At 45.7% G+C, this 6740-nt stretch overlaps 1 long non-coding RNA gene across 3 annotated transcripts in view; it reads left to right on the top strand.

Annotated features, from left to right (window-relative positions):
• The first annotated feature begins 2350 nt into the window (after positions 1-2350).
• The window catches only part of LOC138513358 (uncharacterized), a 455407-nt gene continuing 451017 nt past the window's right edge, over positions 2351-6740 (top strand). For 2 of the 3 annotated variants that reach the window (XR_011281749.1, XR_011281747.1), the window contains exons 1-3: positions 2430-2625; positions 2737-2781; positions 2920-2949. This is a non-coding gene — a long non-coding RNA (uncharacterized lncRNA). Of the gene's footprint in view, positions 2398-2429; positions 2626-2736; positions 2782-2919; positions 2950-6740 lie in introns of those variants that run through there. The other variant, XR_011281748.1, reaches the window with a different exon arrangement.

Here is a 6740-nt window from a genome sequence, read left to right as displayed (position 1 = left end):
GCCCGCTATTTGTGGGCCCGTAATTAGCGCCTTCCCCATTCCCATGGAGCCCTATGGGGGCTCAATGAGAATGGGGAATGGTCTACAGAATGGGGTCTTACCGGTTCCTCCAAGGTCGGAATGACCCGGTAAGTCCCCATTCTGCCAGACCGGACCCGGACCCTGGTTTGGAGGCAGCCATGGTGCTAACAGCACCATGGCTGCCTCCAAACTCAGAATGAGGCCTATTGTTGGAAAGTGCACGTAGTTGTCACGCTCACCTGATTCCCACGGAGGCGCAGGTCTGGCTTCGAGTGCTGATGCTTCTTCAATGGTGAAGCGCAGGACTCTGATGATGGACAGGAAGGGCCCCTCTACTCTGGCTTTTCTGGCTCGCAGGAATATTCCCCTGTGCGTGAAAAGGGAGTATTACCTACTGACGGAATAATGCTCAAGCCTCCCACTCCCTTCCAACCCTCCTCGATACCCTTCCACGATTCCCCGTGAAGTCTCACCTTAGGGTTTGGAAGGATGAGCTCTCCATCCTGCTTCTGATGCAGGGGCGCGTTGAAACCCAGTTACTTCACTGGATTGAGGTTTGATGGGAGTTCAATATAAGCTTGACTATTCAGGTGAGGCGCTGTAAGAGTTCTGTTGCAAGTTCAAAAGTTCAAGCTTAATAATAATGTTCATTGTCTTATTGCAGCAAGCGCTAATGCTTATGTCTTATTCCCCTTAGGGGCCGGAGTTCGGAATGCCGGAGATATGGCGCCGACCCGAAGTGTAAGTTCTGGATGAGCGTTCAGGTAATGTCTTTGCATTCGCTCATTCAATGTCTGTCTTTTTTCCCCATTGGGGCCGGGGTCCGGAATGCCTGGAAGCGGCAGGACCCAAAATGAAATGGGAATGACCCAACAGGTAAGTCTTAGAAGGAAACTGAGCTTTTCCTTTTTCCCTTCCTTCTCTCACCTTGTTTTCTTGTCTTTTCTCTCTAGGCTCTGGGAAGTGGGTGCGGATCCGGATGATCGCTGCTGAAGATGGAGGCGCCCAGGAAAGGTGAGTGAAATGCAGCGCTGCAGCGGTCGAAACGAAATGCTTTTAAAATGATGTCTTCCCTTTCAGGATCGTCGGTGTGATGTCCCCGTGATGCAGCTTTAGCAGGTAAGTTCTTCTTTCTCTCCAATTCCTTCTTATCTCCTTTTGCAGGCGACCCAGGATGCTGACAGGCGTGGCTGAAGTCCAGATGCAGGAGCTGACACGGTGAGCGTCCAGCTGCGAGGAGCAGAACAACGCGAAGCGTGAGTTGCTAATCGGGCGTGGTTTAAATAGCTTTGGAAGAAGTTCCAGGCATGTACCCTTCCACCGATCAGGTATGTATCCTTCCCCGACCACACCCAGGTGGAAAGTAGTCCCACAGGTAAAGTAGTTCCATTCAGGCCTCAAGAGGGTCTGGATGTAGCAGCATGGTCTGCATCAGGTAAGTGCACATTAAAGCACTTGAACACATGTCTAGCTTTATGAGCCTGGCGCCTAAGGCGCCAGGACAGGGGTCCAACATGAGCCTGGCGCCTAAGGCGCCAGGACTGTGTCCAAAGGGCCCCAGCTTGGGCCCGCTGGCACTTCCCTGGGGGGAATGATGCCTGCCTCTGGGGTTGCTGGGTCAGACCTGGCTCCTTGGAGGTAGGCATCATGACAGTAGTAAGGAGTCTTTAACCATCTCAATATGTTCGAAGAATGAACCCGAATGTTCACGAAAAATATAATCAACACTGGCAACTGCCTGCTGATGATTTATTGACGTATACAGGGCTTTCACATCAAGCGTCACTAACAACAGATTGGGCAGCACTGGAAGTTGGTCTTCATAATTGCAAACTAGAACAGAACACTTTCTTCGCAATGAGCGGTGATGTGTCTATCAGCTTATCATGCTCCCCGACGGCAACATGACATTGATTGCTGGTTAGAATTGCAGGGTGCCTAAACTTACCATTATTTTTAATCATACATACAATGGTTTTTCTATATGGAATATACCATGGTCCAAGCTTATGCCGTGACACAGTCAGCACGTGACCCAGGCTTTAGTATATGATTGGCCCTAATTACCTTGCTTATTTCATTTCCTTTCATCAATTATTTAGTAAAATTTGATTTGTTTCTCCCGCCTCTCTCGGCATCAAACCATACAAGATCCACACAGGCGCCCCTCCACCAATCGCATGTCAAATGTGCAACTTTAATATTGAGCTCTCTGTTTTCCTAATTATTCATAGTAACAGCTAGCACACCCAAGATGGCGACTAGCATGGGACGCGTTTCCGTATACGGAACGGCACCACGCATCCCTCACGTTATAATACTCAGTAGTTGCTGCGGACGGCTGGCTCCAGTTCTTTACACGCAGCGGAAACGCTGGTAAGCACAGTTATTTTTGCGCAGACCCCTTGAGTGGTCGGAGGGTCTACGCGAGTTCACCTGATCGTCTAGACGGTCTTATCTCACGCGCTAATTAGAGTGTTTTTTTCTTTTCTCTTCTGCTTGGCTCGATGATTGTCCACAAATTGAATAATTCATACACTTTTCATCTTCAGCTAGACCCTTAAATTTTCAATTAAATGCCTGCCTTGCAACAGCACAATATAGGTACGTGTCCATTCATTAATCACTTTTGAATTATGTATGCACTAACTTTGGTTGGTCAATCGACCCTCTCTAATTCATTACATTGCTAATGCAACCCCATTCCATTTGCAGTGGAGCCCGAGATAATAGTTAACCAAACCTTACACCAATAAATGGGTAAGTGAGTTAAGTTTCTGCACTCACACTTCATAAATTAAACAGTAATTTCTCTCTTTTTTCATCTTTTTTACCGCTATATTGCTTTTCAGTCTCTCAATATCAGTGTCTTTTACAATTAATTTGTGTCCTTCTTAGTGACTTGTAAAGGGAACTCAAGACTTTAAGGTACAACCTAACGTTTTTATTCAAACATATGACTAACTGTATGGCCAACATGGGTATAATTGCTAATCTAGCTGTTCGTTATATTTTCTCCTAAACTTCTGCAACGTTTGCGAATTGGATAAATATTTACTACATTGGCCGCATATGTCCCATGATGACATTGCTACATATGTCATCATGTAACCCTATGCAAAATTTCGATGACAACCTATGATTTCAATTGTCTTATTCAGTGGTGGACTGGCCTATAGGGACCTCTGGAAATTTCCCGGTGGGCCTCTGCAACCTGGGCCTCTTTTGTGTAGTATTTCCAAATGTTCTCATAAGAAAAGCATTGAGCTTGCTGAAAATGTGTCAAATGGGGCCACTTTGAAAATTATTTCCAGGGCCTCTTTAGGTCCCCAGTAATTATTTCCAGGGCCTCTTTTAGTTCCCAGTCCACCCCTGGTCTTATTGTTTTGTTCGTAATTAACCACCGCATTTGCCTTGTTTTGTGTTTGGGCCTTTTTATAAGTTGTATGATTAATACTTGCTGCACTTTATTATTTAATTGTATAATTAATACGCAGCCTCAGTAGGAGAGCCCTCTGCTCGAAACACGTGTCAGGCTGCCTCACCTTCTGATTAAATTGCAAACCAATTGATTCAACTACTGTTTGTGTGCGCAGTGTGACTGCAAACAAACCCCTTCTTGCACAATACTCCCATTATAGATATAGGACCAGTTAGGAAGTCTCCAACCACATTCAGAACTTATAAAGGTGTTGAAACTTGTATCTTTGTGTCTGCATCTAACTCTTGGTACCATGCCTTTTTGAATGTGTAATGAATCTATATGCCAGCTATTATGCAAATGTATATATGTTAACGAAGACTAAAAAACATGTAACCAATTTCTTAAGCCTCAGCGCCTAGATGCCTATGGGCTACGCGCGCTTTACAAATGTACAAATAAACACATGCCTGCCTCACAACTCCCAGATCCTTCACAACTCAGGGGCTCTGGTATTTTAAAAGGCTGGGAGGGAGTCCAGATAAGAGTGTGCTTCCTTTTGGGCCATTAAACAAGTGTGTTTTATTGTTTTGAATGATAAGAAGATTGGACTGGTACAATATTGCATATTTGAAGCCTTTGTCCCACAATTTGAGCTTTACAGAGGTGAATGATAGTCGGGCCTTTTGGATAGATGATGTAAAGTCTGGGTAAAAGGAGATTCTAGCTTCTCGATAGTTTAGTTTGCCTAATTCGCAGGCTCGCCGTAAAATCAGATCTCGATGTCTGTAGTTCAACAGTCTGACAATCATTGGGTGGGCATTTTGACCAGGTGGAGGATTTGGACCGGCTACTCAATGTGCCCTCGCCACCAAGAACTGTGTAGATAGTCGGGCTCACAGAGTGCTTCCGTAATGAACGTCTCCATAAAGATTTCCATGTTGCTCGCAGGAATAGATTCGGGTATGCTGACCACCAATACATTATTCATTCTTGGCTTGGATCGCGTTCACATCCTGTTGCAGTGCTCTTATGACATGGCTCACCAATTAACTGCTGTCTTTCAGGATTCCTACTCAATGCTCTACCTCAGATATACGTCTGCTTTACTTCTCAATCCTTTGTTGAATTTGCTGTTAACTGGGTCAAGCTCAATTTCATTTGGGTAAGGATGATGGACAATTCGGACTGGTCCCCTTGCTGTGCATTGGCCGGAGCCTCATGCATCGAGGATTCTAAGGTCACCACTGACCCATTATATTCTCCTGTTGAAGTCATCTTGGAAGTGTGCGCCTTCTGTCTGGGCGCAGCAGGGAGGTCTTTATTTTAAAAGGACAATTTAGATGATCTCATGTTGCCCTTGGCCATGTGAAAGACCAGGCCCAGTAGCTCTAATGCTCTACATAGTGTTAACCTCTGTTAAGCTCTTCTGGTGTGTTACCCTTAGGGCAGGAGCATTTTAAATGGGACCACTTATGCAAAACAATCCCAGCCACTTTGCGTATAGGGGTAAGATGTTGGGGCTAACTTGATGAGAGCAGGGGCTGGTAGCAGTTCTGGGGGTAGTGTGGCACCCCAAATGAAGGTTGATTGCTCAGAAGGGATTGTGATGAATCACGAGATTCAGTCACTTCTCCCAACGGAGGAGCCTTTCCCTGGGAGGCTAGGGAGGTGAGCCTGCCACGCGATACCCTGCCTAAGGGTACAGGCAAGCAGGCCTTCACTGGGAGAGACTCCCCCCTTGGAGACCAGGACTCTCATTCTGCCAAGGGACTCCCCGAGTTACTCACTTTGGGACCATCAAAAGGCTCAAGAAGGGCCAAGAAGATCAAACCGCTGTTTTTTATTGTGATTTAAGGCTTATGAATCAACCTTAAGAAATAAATGGTATTGGTACTGTGAAGAGGAAGAATGAGCGAGTGAGGCCGATCACTCAGAGGAAAGAGAAAGAAGAATATAATCCACCATTGGGGATGGCCCAGCCAAGTGGCATATAAAGAGATGAAGGACTCCTATTGGTGAGTCATCGCCGGGAAGGAGAAAGATGGGCGCTTCAAACCTTCATTGCAGTCACAGCTGATCAAATCCAGGAGGTGCCGTGTCCCGTGAAGGCAACCAGCTGGCGTGCGAGGGATGCGCCAGGAGAAGCATGGGGAAGGAAACCCCAACCAAGAGAGCCAGTCGTGAGAGCTGGTGTGATCCTAGAAGGGTGGACTGTGCAGTCTGCTAACTGCGCAGAGGCCGCTGGTACTTGGGCACCGAGGAGCGGATGCCAAGAAACCGAGAGAGTCGAAGAGAAATGGGAAGCCGTCCTGACCAGAAAAAAAGGAGTTCCCATCTTGCAAGCAGGTCTGGTGACGTCAAACCCCTAGAGAGCAAGTAACGGGAACAGTGGGAGACCCAGGAGGGATTTAGAAGATGACGAGCACTGGAATCATACTCTAATATTGATGTGGAAAGACCAAGTGTGGATCTTTACTGGCGCAACCATACTTGTCCCAGTAATATTGAGGTGAGAAGGTCAAGTGTGCAATATTACTGGTACAGCCCCACCCGGCCCAGTAATAAAAAGGACTGGAAATTAAAGGTGAATGATTACTGGACGAAGCATACTCATCTCAGTAAACTTAAAGGAGAAGAATTGAGTAAGAATCCTCAATGGCATACTCATACTCGTCCCAGTGACAACAGGAAGTATAAACCAAGTGATTACATGTGTTGGAAGAAACAGACTTTGTGATAAGAGTGTGTGGTAAGATACTGAGAAGGTGGACAAGATTGTTATTGGCTGGCTCATCCCAGGGCATATAGAATATATTGAATGAAGAGGAAGCGGAAAGGCAATCCAGGAAAGAAAAGCCCAGTGCTAAAGTCAGTGTTAAAATCAAACTTTATGAACTGATCAAAGTAGTGACTAGAAACTACTTAAAGATTAACTAATGAAGTGGCTTTTGCTAAGCGTATACTGGAGTCATTCTCCTGTACCCTCGTCTGTTTGGAATAGTGATAGGGACAGATCAGATTGGAATTCGACAGAGGACAGTGATTATCTTTTGGAGACTCAACAACAACAGACGAACACCTGAGTTTGTTTGTTAGGTAGGCACAACACCTAATTTAGGACTAGCGAGGAGTTACTTTATTTTCCTTTTAATTTAAAAGTAAGCAATTAAAATGCCTGAATTAAGTCTCACTCCTTCATCTGACTCGCCACAGGATTCTCAAAGTAAACCAAACATAGATTCACCTGCAAGTTAAAACCGTGTGGAGCGTAACTGTTAGATGCCACCCACATTCC

This window comes from Ambystoma mexicanum, chromosome 12, assembly GCF_040938575.1.
Source record: "Ambystoma mexicanum isolate Mex_15411 chromosome 12, UKY_AmexF1_1, whole genome shotgun sequence".
NCBI lineage: Eukaryota > Metazoa > Chordata > Amphibia > Caudata > Ambystomatidae > Ambystoma > Ambystoma mexicanum.
The sequence above is the reverse complement of the archived record's forward strand: the minus strand, read 5'-3'. Positions and strand labels throughout refer to the sequence as shown.